At 40.7% G+C, this 24,115-nt stretch overlaps 1 pseudogene; it reads right to left on the bottom strand.

The window, feature by feature from the left end:
• Positions 1-5,200: 5,200 nt before the first annotated feature.
• Positions 5,201-23,324, bottom strand: LOC103127734 (olfactory receptor 2J3-like; annotated as a pseudogene).
• Between the last annotated feature and the right edge of the window lie 791 nt (positions 23,325-24,115).

Here is a 24,115-nt window from a genome sequence, read left to right as displayed (position 1 = left end):
GGGATAGAGAATGGGAAAGCTATCAGGGGAGGGGGAGGGATATGGAGATTGGGTGGTGGGAATTGTGTGGAGTCGTACCCCTCCTACCCTAAGGTTTTGTTAATTAATCCTTTCTTAAATAATAAAAAAAATTTTTAGTTTAGAATTGTGAATTGATGTTTTTAATAGATACTTATAGAAGTCTTGCTCATTTCTTTTATAAGTTTGTGAAAGGCATGAGAGACATCTCAGTGGTAAGAGTACAGAGCTTGTGTGCATGAGATGCCAGTTTTGATCCCCAGCACAGCATAGTCTAAATGGTACTCAGAACTCTTACTTTTTCTCTTCCATAAAAATAAATGAGTCTTAACAAGTATACTCTTGCTTTCTTTTTATTTATTTATTTATTTATTTATTTATTTATTTATTTATTTTAAAAAGGAGACATTAACAGAATCAACCGTAGGATAGGAGGGGTACAGCTCCACACAATTCCCACCACCAGACCTCTATATCCCATCCCCTTCCCTGATAGCTTTCCCATTCTTTATCCCTCTGGAATTATCGACCCAAGGTCATTGTGGGATGCAGAAGGTGGAAGGTCTGGCTTCTGTAATTGCTTCCCCAATCAACATGGGCGTTGACTGGTTGGTTCATACTCCCAGTCTGCCTCTCTCTTTCCCTAATAGGGTGGGTCTCTGGGAAAGCAGAGCACCAGAACATATTGGTGGGGTTGTGTGTCCAAAGAAGTCTGGTCGGCATCATGCTGGCATCAGGAACCTGGTGGCTGAAAAGAGAGTTAACATACAAAGCCAAACAAATTGTTGAACAATCATGGACCTAAGGGCTGGAATCGTGCAGATGAAGTTTTGGGGGGGTACTCACTGCAGACTATTGTGTACTTTTGCTTTTAGGTATATATTTTGCCCTAGTTTATGGATACTTGTGAACATATGCTCTATCTCACGGGACCTGGTCTATATTTAGGTTTTGGGACTTTGTTAGGAAGTGAACCACCTGGAATGGAATTAGAGAATACTATGAAAGGAAAGGTCTCACCTGAGTAACGAAGGTGAAGGGCTGTCATTCCACACCTGAAGTCTCTGGACACAGTCTGAAGTGAAGCATGCTTCATTGCGTTGATAAGGTTGTAATGAGCAGATGCAATATTATTTGATATGAATTGAGAGAAGCATGCAGGAAAGTGCGCCCCACCCTAAGGTTCCAGGACTGGGGGTAATATAGGCTCTATAGTGGAAATGTGAGGTTCCTGCTGTCCTAGGGTTCAAGAACACAATGGATAGTTATTGTTATCATCACATTATTTGGTAATTGGGTTAACATAAAAAAGTCTCTTTGTTAAGATTTGTTGTATGATACCCAACATCTTGTATATAGTTGTGCCACCGGTTGCTTCTGTTCTCCCTGGTCTAGGCTTTTGAGAGAGTCAACATATCAAAGACTCAGCCTATGTATTAAAAAGACTCAGTCTGTGTTTTAAAAAGTTTGAGACATACAATCAAATTCTCCCCTCTAACATTAATTAAATAGTGATTTATGTGACAACAATTTAATAAGAGTGTACATAAACACCATTCCCACCACCAAAAGACTGTGTCCCTTCCCTCCCACCCCCCCAACCCCAAGAAGCTGAATGTCCACCCTCCCCCTCACCACAGGGTTTTTACTTTGGTACCCTACTCTAGATTTAGTCAAATCATGCTTTTAATTTCCCTTTCTGTTCTTCTTTCTCAACTTCTGCTGATGAGTGGGATCATCCTATACTCATCTTTATCTTTCTGACTTAGCTCACTTAACATATTTCCTTCTAGCTTCATCCAAGATGGGTCAGAGAAGGTGGGTTCATTGTTCTTAATAGCTGTGTAGTATTCCATTGTGTATATATACCACAGCTTTCTCAGCCACTCATCTGTTGTTGGGCACCTGGGTTGACTCCAGGTTTTAGCTATTATGAATTGTGCTCCTATGAACATAGGTGTACATATATATTTTTGGTTGGGCACTATGGAATCCATATCCCAAGGAGAGGACTTACTGGGCCATATGGAAGGTCTATGTCTAGCCTTGTGAGAGTTCTCCATACTGCTCTCCAGAGAGGTTGGACCAATTTACATTCCTACCAGAAGTGCAGAAGGCTTCCTCTGTCCCCACAGTCTCAGCATTTGTTGCTACTGTCCTTTTTGATGTATGCCATTCTCACAGGAGTGAGGTGATATCTCAGTGTTGTCTTTTATTTGCATTTCTCTGGCAATCAGCAACCTGGAGCAATTTTTTATATGTTTGTTAGCCTTTTGGATCTCCTCTGAAGTGAATGTTTTGTTCATATCCTCTGCCCATTTTTGGATGGGGTCATTTGATTTTTTTGGTGCTAAGTTTGCTGAGCTCTTTGTATATTTTGGTGATTAGTCTCTTGTCTGATGTATGGCATGTGAAGATCCTCTACCATTCTGTGAGGGGTCTTTTGTTTGTGTGATAGTGTCTTTGGCCATGCAGAAGCTTTTCAATTTGATGTAGTCCCATTGGTTTGTTTCTGTTTCAGTCTTCCTTGCAACTGGGTTTGTTTCATCAAAGATGTCCTTGAGGTTTAGGTGGTAAAGTGTTCCACCAATGTTTTCCTCTAAGTATTTGATAGTTTCTGGTTTAACATCCATGTCCTTGATCCATTTGGAGTTGATTTTTGTTTCTGGTGAGATAAGGTGGTTCAATTTCATTCTTCTGCATGTTTCAACCCAGTTTTCCCAGCACCATTTATTGAAGAGAACCCCCTTCCTCCATTTAATACTTTGGGGCCCCCATCAAAGATTATATGTCCATAGGTGTGGGGGTTTAGTTCTGGGCTTTCAATTCTCTTCCACTGGTCTGTGTGCCTAATTTTGTTCCAGTACCAGGCTGTTTTGATGATGATGGCCTTATAATATAGTTTGAGATCTGGGAGTGTGATACTTCCATTTCTGTTTCTTTTCTTCAAGATTATTTTGGCAATTCTAGGTGTTCTCTGGTTCCAGATAAATGATTGTAGTTTTTATTCTATTCTCTTAAAGAAGCTTGGTGGAACTTTGATGGGTATCCCATTAAATTTGTATATGGCTCTGGGGAGAATATTCATTTTGATGATATACACTCTTGCTTTCTTAAAAAGAAAAAAATCATGAAGCAACAGATACAACTAGAGTAAATGTCATTTTTACAAACTCTTGATAATAAAGTATGTTATCAAAATCATAAATTAGTGTAAGACAAGGATTTCAAAGATTTCCCAGAGTTTTAACCTGATTAATGGAGTTTTTTTTTTTTTTAACTAGAGCTCTTCTCAGCTTTGGCTTACAGTGGTGCAGGGGACTAAACCTTGGACTTTGGATCATCAGGCGAGAGTCACTTTGGAGGTCAAGTTTTAATAACTGTCTTGAGTCTAGATAGACACCTGCAGACCTGCTTCACTGCTTGCAAAGCATCCCCATTGCAAGTGGGGGGGGTACTGGGGGCTTGAATCCAATTCCTTGCACAAGGTAATAAGTTCTTTTAACTAGATGTGCCACTGCCTGCCCTTACTCCCTATGTATAATTGCCACCACTGTCTCTATCATAAAAGAAGGAAATCCCTATAAGGAATGATAGGGTTGTCATGTAGGCACTGAACCCCATTTTAAACCCTGCTGGCAAAAACCCAACCAAAGAATAACAACATCAAGACAAACAAAGGATCACTGATTTAATATTTCTACAGAACTTTACTAAATATTTAATTTCTGTCAGTAACCAATGTAGACAGAGCAAAATCACAAATGAGTAGGAAAGAGGTTCTATATTGTTGTAAACCTCCCTAATACTGCTTACTCAAACAAAAATGCACACAGATAAATTACATATCATAAAACTAGTATGTTCAGAGTTTGGAGGAAATTAAGATGATGGATTGACAAAGTTTTTAAGGGCCTTTCAGATGAGGTAAAATATTAACAGTATAGGTGATTAAGAGGATTTAAGTGGTAAATCAAATGTGTCTCAATTTTATCAGCCCCTCTCACAGGGACATTGAGGCTTCTTTCCCATGATTATACCTTCAAATTCTATATTCTATATTCTATATTCTTCTTCTATTATGTTCCTACAATAACATAAAGGATTTTTTTCCCAATAACATCAAGCTTATGCTGTTTTTATTCTGTCATTTGATGTCAATAGTAACATCTTCTCTCAGATTCTTCACTTTTCACTCAGCTTATATAACTTAAAAAATTTGAGTTACCTATAAAAAGTACTAAGATTCTTGTACTAAATCTATATGATACTCTTACTAAGGAAATTTGGGTCAAGACTAGAGCAGAAGATGATAAATCCTTATAGCTCCCCATAGACCAAAGAAATATTTTATGTAGATGGTGGCTATACTACCTGTGAGACAGAACAGAAAGGCACTGAAAAGTGAGTGATCTTTCACTTATAGAGAAGGTTTTCAGTCTCTGAAATGTCAGACTCTCAGAGTTGTGGCATGATTTATTCTCCAACTTGGTGATCTCCAGATTTTGAATGTAGTTTCCATAAAATAAACTAAAAGCAAAGTTACACTAGATTGTGATTTTTTGTTTTGAAAATTCAGAGCATCATTTTTCCCCCCATTAAAGTACCAGATAATTCCACCATTATTAAATAAAGTATAGCATAAGAGCTGTGTAAGAAGGTTCTATTACAGAAGGAATACCATTTGTAATGAAATTAACCTCAGGTGAAACTTATTTTTTTCCTTTCCCCAGGTTGGTGAAAAAGATATCCCATGATCTGGCCCAAGTAGAGTAGGCAGACTTCTCCACACAAACACTACAGGCCAGAAAAGAATGGCAAGACATCTATCGAGTGCTCAATGAGAAAGGCTTTCATAAAGACTACTGTATCCTGCTAGACTGTCATTCAGACTAGATGGATGCATAAAAACTTTCTCAGACAAGCAATAGTTGAAGGAATCCACATCACCAAGCCTGCCCTGAAAGAAGTTCTGAAATATCTCCTGTAAACAATCACATTACCATAAACATGCCATATATCAGAACACTCTAAAAATCTACAATATTGGCATTAAAATATCTTCAATCTATGTTATCAATAAATGTTAATGGCCTGAATTCACCTATTAAAAGTCACAGAGTAGGAAGATGGATCAGAAAACATAACCCAACCATATATTGCCTGCAGGAAGCCCACCTAACTACACAAACACAAACTCAAAGTCAAGGGATGCAAAACTACCATATAAGCCAATGGACCACAGTAAAGGGGCAGGAATAGCTATTCTCATATCTGACACAACAGGCCTTAAAATAAATAATATTTAAAAATATAGGGGTGGACATTACTTAGTGCTCACAGGATCAATCAATCAAGAGGACTTAATGATTATCAACATCTATGCACCCAAAGAGAGGCCATCTAAATACATCAGACATCTACTGAAAGAGCTACAGCAATATATTAACAGCAACACAGTAATAGTAGGGGACTTCAACACCTCACTCTCTCAACTTGACAGATCATTCAGGCAGTAAAATCAATAAAGAAACCAAGGATTTAAATGAAGAGACAAATAAACTAAAACTATTGGACATGTTTAGAGTAAAAATGGTGACCACCGTTTTAAGCCCATCTTGGATAGAGCTTGAAGAAATCATGTTAAGTGAAATAAGTCAGAAACAGAAGGATGAATATGGCATCTCATTCACAGGCAGACGTTGAAAAACAAGACCAGAAGAGAAAATACTAAGCAGAACTTGGACTGGAGTTGGCGTATTGCACCAAAGTAAAAGACTCTGGGGTGGGTGGGGGAGGGGGAGAGTTCAGGTCCTGAAACATGATGGCAGAAGACCTAGTGGGGGTTGTATTGTTATGTGGAAAACAGAAAAATGTTATGCATGTACAAACTATTGTATTCACTATCAAATGCAAACTATGACATCTTCCTGCTAACTTGATCCTCATGATAGCTTAGTGATGACTCCGTATGAGGTGAAAATGAGTGACAGAGGTACTAGAAGAAACAACACAGAAAGACCAAAGGAAACAATCCTAATTACTTTGAATTGATACAAGCCATCTTGAACAAATGCTGTTGTTTCACGGAAAAAATTACCCATCTCCTGGTGCCCACATTTTGGCAACTTCAGAATCAGAGAACACAGAAGCAAGGCACTTCCAAGACCATCTAGCCAGGCAGTCAGCACCATCTTTTGGTAGAGCTAAGGGTGCATGATGACTGTAGTGAAGAGGTTGGCAGACAGCAGCATAGCGGTCATAGGCCATCACAGCCAAGAGGAGACATTCTGTGGCTCCCAAGTCAAGGGCAAAGAAGAATTGCAGCACACAGCCTCCATAAGTAATGGACTTTTTAGGACCCCAAAGACCCACCAGCACCTGGGACACCAAGCTAGTTGTGTAACAGAGGCTCAAAAAGGACAAATTGGATAAGAAGAAATACATGGGAGTATGAAGATGAATGTCTGGAAATGACACAAGAATGATAGTTGGGGGCCAAGTAGTGGTGCACCTGGTTGAGCACACATGTTACAATGCACAAGGACCCAGGTTTGAGCCCCTGGCCCCCACCTGCAGGGGAAAGTTTCACAAGTGGTGAAGCAGGGCTGTAGGTGTCTCTCTGCCTCTCTCCCTCTCTATCACCCCTTTCCCTATTGACTTTTGTCTGTCTCTATCCAAATTAAAAAAAAATGATAGTTATGTTTCTTACTAGAGTAACAAGGTAGAAGATGAAGACAACCAAAGAGATGATATATTCTAGCTGGGGCCAATCAGACAAATCCCAGAAGAGTAAACTCCATTGTAGAATTTATATTGCTTATTTTTATTGTTCCTTATGAAACTTAAAGGACAATATCAAAATAACAAAAACAGCACATCTGTTTCTCTCCTCTCCTCTCCTCTCCTCTCCTCTCCTCTCCTCTCTTCTCCTCTCCTCTCCTCTTCTCTCCTGTCCTCTCTCCTGGATCAACTAGGAATACCAAAGGAGACCACCTGGGACTGAAACAAGATAGGACTAGAATGACTACAGGAACCCACCAAATCACCGGTGAGTGCAAATACGTGGCTGGTGACAGAGAGGAGCCTAGGGAGAGACTAAGTGGCTGGTAAGAGTCTGACACTCTATCAGTTGAGACACCACCTCCAGTCTGTCCCACCAACAAGGGGACAGCTGAAGGGAGGAGAGGACTCCCCGGAGACTCACCAAGTGCAACTCTGAGTCTCCATTGTTATTGCCCTCAAAATCTGGAGCACCGGCAGGGAGGGACACCCGGGGACAGAGATCTAACCAGGAAATTCAGGAGAAGACCTATACCTCGGTGGCATAGCTGTGGGGCTGTGAAAGTCTCTTTGCATAACCACTGGACTATTTCTGCCACACCCTGCCTTATCTCTTGGACAGGAGTCAGTGATTAAGTTAGAAGCCCTCAGACTCCCATAGTCTACAGAGAAGAAAAAAAAAAAAGAGGCTTTTAAATCACTGAGCTCCAACTCAGGGATTAAAATACTACTGAAACAACTGTTAACTTCCACCACTGTGAACCCTTTAATTACCTTATTTAGACACAAGTCAATCTAGGAAATAGTGATCAGTAATTTGAAAAGTACTAAGAGAGGGAACTCATAACATAATATATAAAATGGGTAAACCAACAAGAATATTGGAGAAACAAATGAGGACAACAAAAAAAAAGCACCTCAAAGGGTGAAGCACAAAATAATGAGTTCAACATCCAAACATTAGCTAAGGAAATAATCACAGGAGTGAGTAAAGAGTTTGAAAGAACTGTAATCAGAAATACAGGAAAAACAAATGAGACTCTGGAAGAAAACACTAACTATCTCAAGGTTATTAGAGAGCTGAAAGCTGAAATAGCTGAGCTAAGAACGCAACTAGCTGAACAAGCTAAAACAGTATTAGAACAGGGAAACAAAATAGATGAACTCCAGAAAACAGTAGAGGGCAGAGAGAATAGAATCAATGAGGCTGAAGACAGAATTAGCAAGACTGAGGTTGAATTAGAGACAACAAAAAAGAAGTAAGAGATCTCAAAAAGAGATTAAGAGATGCTGAAAACAACAAACGAAACCTATGGGATGACTTCAAAAGAAACAATATATGCATTATTGGCCTACCAGAGGAAGAAAGACAGGGAGAGGAATAAAGCATTCTTCAGGCCATAATAGCTGAAAACTTCTCTAGTCTAGACAACATCAAAGACATAAAGATTCAAGAAGCCCAGAGGGTCCCAAACAGAATTAACCCAGACTTAAAGACACCAAGACACATCACATTTAGAGTGGAAAGGAATAAGGATAAAGAAAAGATCCTGAAGGCTGCAAAAAAACAGAGTCACCTACAGAGGAAAACCAATAAGATTAGCAGCAGACTTCTCCACACAAACACTACAGGCCAGAAGAGAATGGCAAGATATCTGTCGAGTGCTCAATGAGAAAGGCTTTCAACTAAGACTACTGTACCCTGCTAGACTGTCATTCAGACTAGATGGAGGCATCAAAACCTTCTCAGACAAGCAACAGTTGAAAGAATCAACTATCACCAAGCCTGCCCTGAAAGAAGTTCTGAAAGGTCTTCTATAAACAGTCAGACCATCATAAATAGGACAGATATCAAATCACTCTAAAACTCTACAAGAATGGCATTATATATCTTCAATCTTTGATATTAATAAATGTCAATGGCCTGAATTCTCCTATTAAAAGATACAGAGTAGGAAGATGGACCAGAAAACACAACCCAACAATATGCTGTCTACAGGAAACCCACCTAACTCAACAAGACAAACACAGACTTAAAGTGAAAGGATGGAAAACTATCATATAAGCCAATGGCCCACAAAAAAGGGCAGGAATAGCTATTCTCATACCTGACATGATAGACTTTAAAATAGATAAGATTAAAAAAGATAGGAATGGACACTACTTAATGCTCAGAGGATCAGTCAATCAAGAGGACTTAACAATTATTAACATCTATGCACCCAATGAGAAGCCATCTAAATACATCAAATGTCTACTGAGAGAGCTACAGCAATATATTAACAGTAACACAATCATAGTAGGGGACTTCAACACCCCACTATCTCAACTTGACAGATCATCCCAGGCAGAAAATCAATAAAGACATAAGGGAGCTAAATGAAGAGATAGATAAACTAGAACTATTGGACATTTTCAGAGTCATTCATCTCAAGAAACTGGAATACACATTTTACTCAAATCCACATGGGTCATTCTCAAGTATAGACCATATGTTAGGCCAAAAAGACAGCATCAGAAAATTCAAGAGCATTGAAATCATCCCAAGCACCTTCTCAGACCACAGTGGAATTAAACTAACACTTAACAATCAACAAAAGATTAGTAATAGTCCCAAAATGTGGAAGCTCAACAGTACACATCTTAACAACTTCTGGGTCAAAGAGGAAAGAAAGGAAGAAATCAAAATGTTTTGAGAATTCAATGAAAATGAAGACACAAGCTATCAAAATATTTGGGACACAGCTAAGGCAGTACTGAGAGGGAAGTTCATAGCTATACAAGCACACAATAGGAAACAAGAAAAAGCACAAATAAACAGCCTGATCGCACATCTTAAAGACCTAGAAGAAGAACAACAAAGGAACCCTAAAGCAACCAGAAGGACAGAAATCACTAAAGTTACAGCAGAAATAAATAACATTGAGAATAAGAAACCCATACAAAAGATCAATGAAAGTAAATGTTGGTTCTTCGAAAGAGTAAATAAAATCGACAAACCTTTAGCCAGACTCACAAAACAAAAAAGGGAGAAGACCTAAATAAATCAGATACTAAATGGAAGAGGAGATATCACAATAGACACCGCAGAAATTCAACATATCATGCGAGGCTTCTATGAACAACTATATGCCACCAAACTAGAGAACCTGGAAGAAATGGACGATTTCCTAGATACCTACCAACTTCCAAAACTAAGTAAAGAGGAAGTGGATAACACGAACAGGCCCATCACAGCCAATGAAATTGAAACAGTTATCCAAAATCTCCCCAAAAATAAAAGTCCTGGACCAGATGGTTTTACAAATGAATTCTACAAAACCTTCAAAGAAGAACTAATACCTCTACTTTTAAAAGTCTTCCAGAAGATTGAAGACACTGGAATACTCCCTGCCAGCTTCTATGAAGCTAACATCACTCTGATACCAAAAGCAGACAGGGACACAACCAAAAAAAAAAAAAAAACTACAGACCAATATCTCTGATGAACATAGAGGCTAAAATATTGAACAAAATTCTAGCCAACTGGATTCAGCAGTATATTAAAAAGATTGTTCATCATGACTACGTGGGGTTTATCCCAGGCATTCAAGGTTGGTTTAATATATGTAAATCAATCAATGTGATCCACCACATCAACAAAAGCAAGACCAAAAACCACCGTATCAATAGATGCAGAGAAAACCTTTGACAAAATACAGCATCCCTTTATGATCAAAACACTACAAAAAATGGGAATAGATGGAAAATTCCTGAAGATAGTGGAGTCTATATATAGCAAACAGACAGCCAACATTATACTCAATGGTGAGAAACTAGAAGCATTTCCACTCAGATTAGGTACTAGACAGGGCTGCCCACTATCACCATTACTCTTCAACATAGTGTTGGAAGTTCTTGCCATAGTAATCAGGCAGGAGCAAGTAATTAAAGGGATACAGATTGGAAGAGAAGAAGTCAAACTCTCCTTATTTGCAGATGACATGATAGTATACACAGAAAAACCTAAGGAACCCAGCAAGAAGCTTTTGGAAATCATCAGGAAATACAGTAAGGTGTCAGGCTACAAAATTAACATTCAAAAGTCAGTGGCATTTCCTCTATGCAAACACTGTTAGAAGAAATTGATATCCGAAAATCAATTCCTTTAACTATAGCAACAAAAACAATAAAATATCTAGGAGTAAACGTAAGCAAAGAAGTGAAAGACTTGTATACTGAAAATTATGAGTCACTACTCAATGAAGTTGAAAAAGACACAAAGAAGTGGAAAGATATTCCATGTTCATGGGTTCGTAGAATTAACATCATCAAAATGAATATACTACCCAGAGCCATCTACAAATTTAATGCTATCCCCATCAAGAACCCAAGCACATTTTTTTAGGAGAATAGAACAAATGTTTCAAATGTTTATCTGGAACCAGAAAAGACCTAGAATTGCCAAAACAATCTTGAGAAAAAAAGAACAGAACCGGAGCCATCACACTCCCAGATCTCAAACTGTATTATAGGGCCATTGTCATCAAAACTGCTTGGTACTGGAACATGAATAGACACACTGACCAGTGGAATAGAATTGAGAGCCCAGAAATGAGGCCCCACACTTATGGACATCTAATCTTTGACAAAGGGGCCCAGACTATTACATGGGGAAAGCAGAGTCTCTTCAACAAATGGTGTTGGAAACAATGGGTTGAAACATGCAGAAGAATGAAACTGAACCACTGTATTTCACCAATACAAAAGTAAATTCCAAGTGGATCAAGCACTTAGATGTTAGACCACAAACTATCAGATACTTAGATGGAAATATTGGCAGAAATCTTTTCCACATAAATTTCAAAGACATCTTCAGTGAAACGAATCCAATTATAAAGAAGACTAAGTCAAGTATAAACCTATGGGACTACATCAAATTAAAAAGCTTCTTCACAGCAAAAGAAACCACTACCCAAACCAAGAGACCCCCTCACAGAATGGGAGAAGATATTTACATGCCACACATCAGACAAGAGTTTAATAACCAACATATATAAAGAGCTTGCCAAACTCAACAACAAGACAACAAACAACCCCATCCAAAAATGGGGGGAGGACATGGACAGAATATTCACCACAGAAGAGATCCAAAAGGCTGAGAAACACATGAAAAAATGCTCCAAGTCTCTGATTGTCAGAGAAATGCAAATCAAGACAACAGTGAGATACCACTTCACTCCTGTGACAATGTCACACATCAGAAAAGGTAACAGCAGCAAATGCTGGAGAGGGTGTGGGGTCAAAGGAACCCTCCTTCACTGCTGGTGGGACTGTAAATTGGTCCAACCTCTGTGGAGAACAGTCTGGAGAACTCGCAGAAGGCTAGAAATGGACCTACCCTATGACCCTGCAATTCCTCTCCTGGGGATATATCCTAAGGAACCCAACACATCCATCCGAAAAGATCTGTGTACACATATGTTCTTGGCAGCAGAGTTTGTAATAGCCAAAATCTGGAAGCAACCCAGGTGTCCAACAACAGATGAGTGGCTGAGCAATTTGTGGTGTATATACACAATGGAATACTACTCTGCTGTAAAAAATGATGACTTCACCATTTGCAGCTGATTTTGGATGGACCTTGAAAAATCATGTTGAGTGAAATAAGTCAGAAACAGAAGAATGAATATGGGATGGACTCACTCTCAGGCAGAAGTTGAAAAACAAGATCAGAAAAGAAAACAGAAATAAAACTTGAAATGGAATTGATGTATCACACTAAAGTAAAAGACTCTGGGGTGGCTGGGTTGGGAGAATACAGGTTCAAGAAGGATGACAGAGGACCTAGTTGGGGTTGTATTGTTATATGGGAAACTGGGGAGTGTTATGCATGTACAAACTATTGTACTTACTGTTGAATGTAAAACATTAATTCCCCAATAAAAAAAAAGTGAAAAAAAAAAGAAAGAAATCACTAACAGTGATCTGGGAGGTGGCGCAGTAGGTAAGGCATTAGACTCTCAAACATGAGGTCCTAAATTTAATGCCAGGCAGCACATGTACCAGAGTGATGTCTGATTCTTTCTCTCCTATCATTTCTCATGAATCAATAAATAAAATCTTAAAAAAGAAAAAAGAAAAAAAAAGAAACCACAAACACAGGAGCAAAGATGCTTCTGATGTGTAGCAATGTAGAATCACATATGAGAGAAACACATTCTGATTGGCTTAGTGACACCACACCCGACTTCAAACAACCACAAGGAATGGTGGAGCGGCTGCTCTGGCATTGAAGGAGTTGCGGAGTTTCTCAAATACATAGGTCTACAGTTCAAACATACGGTAATTTTAATTGTAATTGTAATACAGGGGCGTGTAACTGACTCATATGACCAAGCACGTGATGTAACATTTTCACTGCTTCGATCAACTTTTCTTTTTTTTTGCCTCCAGGGTTATTGCTGGGTTATTATTATTATTATTGCAGGTTATTATTGTGTAGTGCCTGCACCATGAATCCACTGCTTCTAGTGGCCATTTTTACCCCCTTTTGTTTTTTGTTGCCCTTGTTGTTCTAGCCTTGTTGTGGTTATTATTGTTGTTGATGATGTCGTTTGTTGTTGGATAGGACAGAGAGAAATGGAGTGAGTAGGGGAAGACATAGAAGGGGAGAGAAATATAGACACCTGCAGACCTGCTTCACCACCTGTGAAGCGACTCCCCTGCAGGTGGGGAGCTGGGGGCTGAAACCAGGATCCTTAAGCTGGTCCTTGTGCTTTGCGCCATGTGCACTTAACCTGCTGCACTACTACCCAACCCACACCCCCCATCAACTTCATAATGAATATATTTGAAGAAACCACAATAGAGTGAAGCGATGTAGCCTGGGATAAAATGGGCACATGGATTTCAGTAGTCATAAACAGACCCCAAGCCCCACCACGGTCATCTCCCCTTTACGTTTCTAAAATTGCTGGTGCTGCTGCTTTCTGCCTTTAAGGATTCTCTGTAAGAATGGACTTGTGCACAGTCAGCTTTTCCGGGCTTGCTAGGTTATATAGCTCCAGTCCATGTGGGACCCAGCTTCTAAAACTCCCTTTATTTCCTCTCTCATTCTCCCCATCCAGGTGAAGGGATTGATTTTTTTTTTATTGTATGTTTGGTTTTGGTTTGTTTATTTCATGAGCTAGATAAACAGGAGAGAGACACAGAGAATTACTTTTGCAACTCCGGCATGTGTGGCACCAGAAGTTGATCTCCGGACCTCATGCTGTGTGTTTCTGTCACCCGTGCCTCAGGACCCACATTCCTAGTGAAGTCTTTCTGGATTGGTTTCTTGAATCAGAACACCCAAGGCATGACTGGCAGTAAGCAAACTACCTCACTCCCTGTTTTCCCTACTTCATGACATGACTCTCTCTGCTCTCATGTAGGCTGTAGGTGTTGCCTTATACCAGTCTATGCATGAATGTGAAGATTCAAAATCTGGGCACAGGAGTGGGATAATATCTGACCATAGAAGAAACAACTTGTCCCGACAGAACATGTGGAGATGGGAAGGTAGGATTATGTTCATCTCAAAATATAGGTAGTGTTGCAAGGGAAACTGTCCAGGGTCCAATGCCCCACAGCCCCCAAGCCAATATTCTTCCGAGAGAAGGGTCCTTCAAGAAATTTTCTTGTAATGCATTACAAGTGACTCTGCTCAATTGTTCAAAATATAACCTCATTATTGCAAAGAAGGGAGGGTCAAGTCATGCAGAAAGAATACTAAGGAGCAAAGAATGATTGTGGGGATAGAGCCCATGAGGGCCATGGAGGGTATGGCCCACCCATGCATTTTTTCTTCTCTTAAATCCCTGATCATTCTCACACCTGGAGCTAGCTTCTCATTGGTCTGCTGAGTTCACCCATCTTTCCAATGAGTTGTAGTTTCCCAGCTATGGCTACCTTTCTAGAACTCCTCCTAGTGTGAAATGGCTGCTTCCTTTGTGCACTAGAAAACCTCACCCCACTACTTCCTGTGGCTACCTATAAATTCTGCTCCACTTGTAAGGGGAAACGTGTGATAACATAAAGCAAATTGACTATGTCCCAGCTATTCAGAGCTCCAGGCCTTCTGTGCCTTAGAATTGTTCCTTACAGTAAGATAGAGGTGGTGGGGGTAGGAGAAGTCTGAAGAGACAGGATACTGCTGAGAAATCACAGGTTCCACCTGCCTCACTGTGCCCTCCACCTTAAGAAAGGGTGAAGACCATCTTGCCCTGGGTACCGTGCATAGACCTCTCAGGAGCAGAAAGAAGCTGTGTGGAGGGCAAAGGAAGAAGCAACTTCTCACCTGCAGGCACCCTCAGAACTCAGCAGCATTTTCTCCCAAGACAAAGATGGCTAGTATCCAGGGCTTGGGTATAGGTCCAGCTACCTAACTGTCCAGGAAAATTTCCTTCTCACTTTTGGGGCTTCACTGTCTCCTGTGGAGGAGGAGGTGTCCCTGATGGAGGAGCCAGCCACCTGCCTTCAGGTAGGCCAGCTCAGATCTCTGCAAGGTTCTGTGCCTTCCTCTACATATGACTCCAAAGCCACTCACTCCAGAATCTTCCAAGAAGAAAATTTAAGCATCCAATTAGATATTTGACAAGGTTAAAATATATATATATTGTATTGGGAAGGTAACATAGTGGTTATGTAAAAAACTCTCATGCCTGAGGCTCTAAGGTACCAGGGTTCAATGCCCAGCACCACCATAAGCCAGAGCTGAGCAGCACTCTGGTTATTTGTCTATATCTGTATCTCTCTCATTAAAATACACTGATAAAATATTTTTAGAATAGTCTAAGTTTTAATTTTCATTTTATGGTTCTGCATTCCCTGCTCTTTCTCTTTTGAATTTAAATGGTACATCATGGGACAACAATAAACCAATGGGACTGTGTCAAACTGAAAAACTTCTCCATAAGTAAAGGAATGCTCAGCAAAACACAAAAGACATTTGATTAAATGAGAGAATTCACATAAAACAAAGGGCTTATAATCAAAATATATAAAGCTCAACAAAAACAACAACAACAGCAACAATAAAAATATTATTAAGATGGGAAAAGGATCTGAATAGATGTTTTATAAAAGAAGATATTCAGGTGACCAGAGGCATATGAAAAAATGCTCAAAGTCACTACTCATCAGAGCAATTCAAATCAAAACAGTAATGACATACTATCTACCAGCTGTGAGAAGATCTTACATTAAAAAGTACAGAAGGTGGGGGCTGGGGGGGGGCAGAAGATTAGTCACCTAGTAGAGAACACACTTTATTTACCATGCACAAAGACTTGATTGGGTGTGGTGTGCTGGCCACCACTTGAAAACACCTTGCAAAGGGGAAGCCTCATGAGTAGTGATATGGTGCTACGTGTCTCTCCTCACTCTGTGTCTCTCTTCAACCTTCATCTTGAAAAAAGGACAGAGTCCACTAGGAGCAGTGAAATCACACAGACAAAAGACTTGGGGCTACAAACTTGAAGAAATAACAGACAAACAATGTCTACGATGTGGCTGGAAGGGAAACTCTTCTACACTGTTGGTGGGAGTGCAGATGGGTCCAACTCCTAAGCAAAACAGTCTGTAGTGTCTTCAAAATACTAAAAATGGGCCTACCACAAAATCCTGAAATGTATCTCTTAAGGACTTATCCAAAGAACATAAAAATCCTTATGCCAAGAGATCCTTGTACACCCATGTTCATTGTGGGGATATTTGTAATAGCCAGAACTTGAAAACAACCCAATTTTTCAGCGACAGCTATAAAAGCTGATGAAATTTTCACTTTTGTTACAACTTTGCTGGAACTGGAAGAAATCTTGTTAAATGAAACAAGTCAGATGGAGAAGAAATGAACACCAGGTGACCTCATTCATAAGTGGGACTTAAGAAACAAAGAGGGGGGAGTCGGGTGGTAGCACAGTGCACGTGGATCAAAGTGCAAGGACCAGCTTAAGGATCCAGGTTTGAGCCAATGGCTCCCCACCTGCAGGGGGGTTGCTTCACAGGTAGTGAAGCAGGTCTGCAGGTATCTACCTTTCTCTCCCCCTCTCTGTCTTTCCCTCATCTCTCCATTTCTCTATGTCCTATCTAACAATGACAACATTAATAACAATAATAACTACAACAACAATGAAAAACAAGGACAACAAAAGAGAAAATAAATAAATAAAGTATTTTAAAAAATAGGGCACCAAAGTAAAAACCCTGTGGTGAGGGGTAGACATGTGGCTTCCTGGGCCAGTGGGGGGTGGAGGTGGGTGGGTGAGATGGGACATAGTCTTTTGGTGGTGGGAATAGTGTTTATTTACACTCCTAGTAAAGTGTAGTCATATAAATAACTACTTAATTAATATGAGAGGGGGAAAATTAATTGTATGTCTCAAAGCTTTTTTTTTTTAATTTTTATTTATTTTTCCTTTTGTTGCCTTTGTTGTCTTTTTATTGTTGTTGTAGTTGATGTCATTGTTGTTAGATAGGAAAGAGAGAAGTGGAGAGAGGGAGGGGAAGACAGAGAGGAGGAGAGAAAGACAGACACCTGCAGACCTGCTTCACCACCTGTGAAGCGACTCCCCTGCAGGTGGGGAGCCAGGGGCTTGAACCGGGATCCTTTGGGTCCTTGTGCTTTGCGCCACATGCGCTTAACCCGCTGCGATCTCGAAGCTTTTAAAACACAGACTGAGTCTTTTTTTTTTTTAATTTAAGAGAGGATTAATTAACAAAACCATAGGGTAGGAGGGGTACAACTCCACACAATTCCCACCACCCATTCTCCATGTCCCAACCCCTCCCCTGATAGCTTTCCCATTCTCTATCCCTCTGGGAGCATGGACCTAGGGTCATTGGGGGTTGCAGAAGGTAGAAGGTCTGGCTTCTGTAATTGCTTCCCCGCTGAACATGGGAGTTGACTGGTTGGTCCATACTCCCAGACTGAGTCTTTTTAATATATAGGCTGTGTATTTGATATGCGGACTCTCTCAAAAGCCTAGACCAAGTAGATCAGAAGCAACCAGTGGTACAGCTATATACAAGATACTGGGTACTATACAGCAAACCCTAACAAAAAGACTTTTCAAAGTTAACCCAATTACCAAATAATGTGATGATAACAATAACTTTCCACTATCTTTTTAAACCCTAGCAGGAACCTCACATCCCCACTATAGAGCCTATATTTCCCCCAGTCCTGAAACCTTAGGATAGGGCCCAATTTCCCGCATGCCTCTCCCAATCCATATCAAATAATATTGCATCTGCCGATCACAACCTAATCAATGCAGCGATTGCCACCTCAACATGTTTCAGCTCAGACTGTGTCCAGAGACTTCAGGTATGGAATGACAACCCTTCAGCTTCATTACTCGGGTGAGACCTTTCCTTTCATAGGTGGTTCACTTTCTAACGAAGTCCCAAAATCTAGGTTCTGTGAGAGACCAGATTCTGAGTCCCAAAACCCAGGTTCTGTGAGAGACCAGGTTCTGTGAAAGAGAGCATTTGTTCACACATATCCATAAACTAGTGCAAAATATATACCTGAAAGCAGAAGTACACTAGAGTTGGCAGTGAGTACAACCCTCCCCCCCCCCCCAACACTTCCTCTCCACTGTTCCAACCTTTGGGTCCATGATTGCTCAACAATTTGTTTGGCTTTGTATGTTAACTCTCTTTTCAGCCACCAGGTTCCTGATGCCATCAGGATGCCGGCCAGGCTTCCCTGGACTGAAGACCCCACCAATGTGTCCTGGAGCTCTGCTTCCTCAGAGACCCACCCTACTAGGGAAAGAGAGAGGCAGACTGGGAGTATGGACCGACCAGTCAACGCCCATGTTCAGTGGGGAAGCAATTACAGAAGTCAGACCTTCTACCTTCTGCAACCCACAAGGACCCTGGGTCCATGCTCCCAGAGGGATAGAGAATGGGAAAGCTATCAGGGGAGGGGATGGGATAGGATATGGAGATTGGGTGGTGGGAATTGTGTGGAGTTGTACCCCTCCTACCCTATGGTTTTGTTAATTTATCCTTTCTTAAATAAAAAATAAATTAAAAAAATAAAAAGAAAAAAATATTAAAAAAAGAAACAAAGAGGGAAAATGGGGGGACCTTTACTTAGCTATGGTCTGTTGCACAGATCTAGGAATTCTAAATGGAGGACATGGGGGGGTTGGAGCTTGACAAAGGGATGGGGAGCCAGAGACCTATGGAGGAGGAAGACGACAAGTTGGTAGATGGTGTGGTCTGCTGATAACTATCAGCTGGAGATGAGAAGCTGTAGACCTGTGACGACAAAAGCCTATAAACCAGTGTTTCCCAAGTAAAGTGATGTCAGAAAGAAATTGTAGTAGTGGGGGTCGGGCGGTGGCGCAGTGGGTTAAGCGCATGTGGCGCAAAGCACAGGGACCGGAATAAGGATCCCCACCTGCAGGGGAGTCGCTTCACAGGCGGTGAAGCAGGTCTGCAGGTGTCTATCTTTCTCTCTCCTTCTCTGTCTTCCCCTCCTCTCTCCATTTCTCTCTGTCCTATCCAACAACGAATTGCGTCAACAAGGGCAATAATAATAACCACAACGAAGCTACTACAAGGGCAACAAAAGGGGAAAAAAAATGGCCTCCAGGAGCGGTGGATTCATGGTGCAGGCACCGAGCCCAGCAATAACGCTGGAGGAGGAAAAAAAAAAAAGAAATTGTAGTAGTAATTATTATGACTAAAAAATAAGTCTACAACAAAAGACAGTATGCTTGCTTTTTTACTTTATCCAGGATGACTGAATGTGTCCACAAAGATCAGGCTGGTCTTCTTGGCTGATAGGGAGAATGAAGATGCAGGGTATGGTATTCTGCAGGTAGCTGGGGAAGGGAGCTCAGTGGTAGAGTACAGGACTTGCATTGTAAGGTCCTGAGTTCCATCCCTGGCACTGCTTGTGCCAGAGTCATGCTCTGATTCTCTCTCACATTTTTATTATTTCTCATAATAAAAATAAAAAATATGAGAAGTAATAAAAATGTGACTGAAGAAATGAACCTGTGTTTATTTGGTAGTGAACCTGGTTGGGCGCACGTGTTACAATGCACAAGGACACAAGTTCAAGCCCCCGGTCCCCACCTGCAGGTGGAAAGCATTGTGAGTGGTGAAGCAGTGCTGCTATTTCTCTTTCCTTCTCCCTCTTTCTCATTTCCTATTCTCTAGATTTCTGGCTATCTCTATCTAATAAATAAAGATAATTTAAAATTTTTATTATTAAAAAACACATAAACTTTATTTATTAATTAAAAATATTTCCAGGTGTGGGTGGTACACCTAGTTATGGGCAGGGCAAATACTACTACACACAAGGACCTGGGTTCTAGTCCTTGCTCCCCACCTTCACAGGGGACATTTCATGAGTGCTGAATCAGGTCTGTAGGTGTCTTTCTCTCTCCCTCTCTATTTAACCTCCCCCTCTCATTTTCTCTATGTCAAGATGAGTAAAAAAGGAGGGAAAAAAGACTACTAGAAGCAGTGGATTCATAGTGTAGGTCCTGAGTCCCAGCCAATGAAGGCAAAAAAAAAAGTTGAAAAAATTATCTTCACCAGGGTTATTGCTGAGGTTAAGTGCCTACAGGAAGAATCTGCTGCAACCCCTACACCTTTTTTTCTCTTTTCCTTTTTGGAAAGAGTCAGAGACAAGTTGAGAGAGAATGGGGAGATAGAGATAGAGATAGAGATAGAGAGGGCAGGAGCTGCAGTAGTCTTCACTGCTCATGAGGCTTCCTGCTGCAGGTGGGGACTGGAAGCTTAAACCCAGGCCTTTGCACATGTAACTTGTGTGCTCTACTTCTACCTGCACCATTGCCCGGCCCCTCAAAAAGAAGGTGTTCTGCAGGAAAGGGTGCTATAGAGGGAAAGGCAGAGTTGGAGTAGAGGGAATGATTTAAAAAATATCACCAGTGACAAAGCAAGGATTCAGATATATGTACACCAATGTCCAGAGCTACCTTATTCACAATAGCCAAAAGCCAGGCGTAACATAAGTACTTGTACATGGATTAGAAAATTGTTCAGTGTATCATCTAAACACAATGGATGTGATATTACTCAGTTTTTAAAAGGAATGGGGATGGGAACTGGAGGAAGGGATATGGGAAGTAGGCATTTAATGAAGACAGTTGCATCTTTGCAAGATGGAAAGAGTTCTGTGGGTAAATGGTGCAGGTAGTTGCATAGCAAGTGAACATAACACTCATGTATTTGTACAGTTAGAAGTGGTGAAATGGTAACTTTTCTTTTACGTGTATTCTGTTACAAGTTTTTAAAATGAAAGGAAGGCAAATTTGGACCCATGCTACAGAGCAGATGAACCTTAGAACATTAGGTTCAGTGGAATAAGTCAGTCCCAAAGGACAAGTTCTGTGTGATTCCATGTCTTCAAGGTGCCTGGACTAACCAGCTTCATGCAGACAGGAAGCAAAATGGTGGGGGCCTGGAAACACTTTATGGACCAAATTCCAGTTGACACCAGTACCCATGGGACTCCGCAGTGGAAATGGACAGTGACGTGTTCCAGAACCTGACCAGCCTCAGAACCAGGTGTTTCAACTTTCAACTTAAACTTCCAGCTTTACTATCACTCATGCCCAGACATTCCACTTGGCCTCTATAATCTAAAGTCGATGTGCTGGAAATAAAAACTGTTTCTCAGATAAATGACTCTAGTTCAAGAGTGCTATGTCATGATCAAGAACAAAAATAGATTTTCAGAAATTGGTAGAATGGGGAGGACATTTCTGTCAACCCACCTCAAAGGGTTGGTTTATAATAGAAATTATGGGCTTGACAAAAGGATGTTTGAAAAGGTTTAGGGTTTTTCTTAAGTATTTTTTTCTTAACTCATATTCATTATCTTATAGGTAAAGAGAAGATTCTGGCATTCAGTGATTCTTGTATTTCTGATGAAATGGGACAATACTAGGAAAAAATATGGAATATTATCTCTTACTGCCACCAGATTTATTGCTGGGACTGGATGCTGGCAGTATGAATCCACCATTCCCCATGGGGATTTTACCTTTTTTTTTTTTTCTTTTCTTTCTATTTACTTGATAGGACAGAGAGAGATTGAGAGGGGAGGAGAAATAGAAAGTGAGAGAGACACCTGCAGATCTACTTCACTGCTTGTGAAGTCCCCTTCCCCCCATCCCGCCCCACAGGTGGGTAGCAGGGGCTCAAACACGGTTTCTTCTGCACAGTAATATGTGCACTTAACCAGGTGCATCACTGCCTGGCACTCCCACATCCAGTGGAATTTTTAAATACTCCTAAGATTACATTGGCTGGTTTTATACCTGACCATTATCCATAAAAATCCAAAGATGAAGTTGTATGGATCCAGAGAAGCATGAAAGAAAACAAGCAAGCTCCAGAGGTTCCTGGACTGGGAGAAATATGGGTTTTATAGAGGACGCAGAAGGTTCCTGCTCTCTTAGAGTTTAAGAAGGCAATAGCTAGTTATTATTATAGCCAAGTTATTTGGGAATTTGATTTACTTTGAAAATCCCATGGGTAGGATTTACTGTAACAAACAAGACCTTACCATGATTTATGTCATTTAATGTTATTTATAAATAACATTAGTATGTCTTACCTACTAATAAGATCAGTTGCTTCTGGTCTCCCTTGTCTAAGATTGTAAGTGATTTCATATTTCAGCAAAAGTCATTATTAGAAATGCTTTAATAATTTAAACCCAGTGTTAAAATACAATCAGGTTACTAATTTGAAACCTTAGGTGCTTAGATTGAAGGGATATATATATATACTCAGAACTGAGGTCTTTGCGTTAAAAAGTTCGAGATCTTCTGATCACAACCAAATCAATGCAACCAGTACCACCTCAACATGTTTCACTTCGAATTGTGTCCAGAGACACTAGGTTGAGATGTCAACTCTTCAGCTCCAGTACTCAGGTGAGACCTTTCCTAGCTCATAGGACTCCTTAATTCCATTTCAGATGGCACACTTCCTAATAAAGCTAGAGAACCTGGATATAGAGCCCATGAGACAGAGCACATGTGCTCCTGTATCCATAAGTTAGGGGGAAAGCAGAATCCTCTGGAGGGTAAGAAAGCCAGACTTAGAAATGATGAGGCCAGAAGCAACACCAAATCACATTGAAGAATTCACTCCAATGAAAACATCATCGTTGCCAAACACTTGGCTACACTTCGGTTTCTGGAAGAGACTCTGTAGTTTGCACTGATCATTGTGAGTGGATAATGGATCCTGGAACTCAGCCACTGAACCCATGTGGTCACACTGAGGTGGAATGAATGCTATTCACATCTGTCTCCTGACAGCAAGCTTTTTACCTTAAAGTACAAGTGTACTATAGTTTGCAGTGACTCAATAAGCACAGCAAGCAAGTAGAAAGACCTAAAGATGATATCAAGTAATTAGTTTTTGCTTAGACCTTGACACTCTCCTCACCTACTTCCCATTTCACTTTCCTCATTCACTGTAAGTTCAGCCATGTCAGATAAAGTAAGGACTACAAAAGCTGGATAAAGGCAAGAGACAGGCACACGTTAATGATGGCCCTTTAGGTCACTTCCAGCCCCCCCCATCATACAAGGTCCTAGTCAGGGAATCTTGGGATTCCCACATAGATATGATAGGCCTAGACCTCTAACAGATCCCTCTCTCCACCATCACTGGTCATCTCCATCATAAATACTGAGTAGCAAAGTATAGGATATACTGGAACATCATCATAAATCCTCTGGTGGGCCTTTACAGGACATTCCCCTCAAAGTAGAACAATATAGTAGTGCCAGGAACAATTTCTCTGCTTGATAGATGATAAGCTTTGAAACAATGGAAGCCCTCGAGACAAGTTTCATTCTCCCCCCCTGGGCAGACCATTTTCCCCTCAGGTAGACCATTTATCAGAAATAGTGACACAACACATAGTTGTGGTAGCAAACATGATTTTATCCATTTTATGTTGCAAGGAACATTCCACTATGAAGATTGCTCCCCCTCTTCCTCCTCCAGCATTTCCCCCCTCCTTCCCCAAAGCCTTATAATGCCTGTGAACACAATAAAATTTTGCAGCTTGATCAGAAACTTGTCTTGCTGTCGTTCTTTCGTGTCTTGTGTCCCTATCATTCCAGGTCTTTTAGGTTCCTAGCCCCTGTTCACCGCCCTGCTGGTCAGGGCATAGTAGGAACTGCCCCACTCTCCAAAGGGAGGCTGAGTCAACATACTCTGCCCTTGAGGAAGACTGGCTCTGCAATGAGTGCAGCCTACAAGGTATCTAGCC

This window comes from Erinaceus europaeus, chromosome 4 (assembly GCF_950295315.1).
Source record: "Erinaceus europaeus chromosome 4, mEriEur2.1, whole genome shotgun sequence".
In the NCBI taxonomy this organism is placed as follows: Eukaryota; Metazoa; Chordata; class Mammalia; order Eulipotyphla; family Erinaceidae; genus Erinaceus; species Erinaceus europaeus.
The sequence above is the reverse complement of the archived record's forward strand: the minus strand, read 5'-3'. Positions and strand labels throughout refer to the sequence as shown.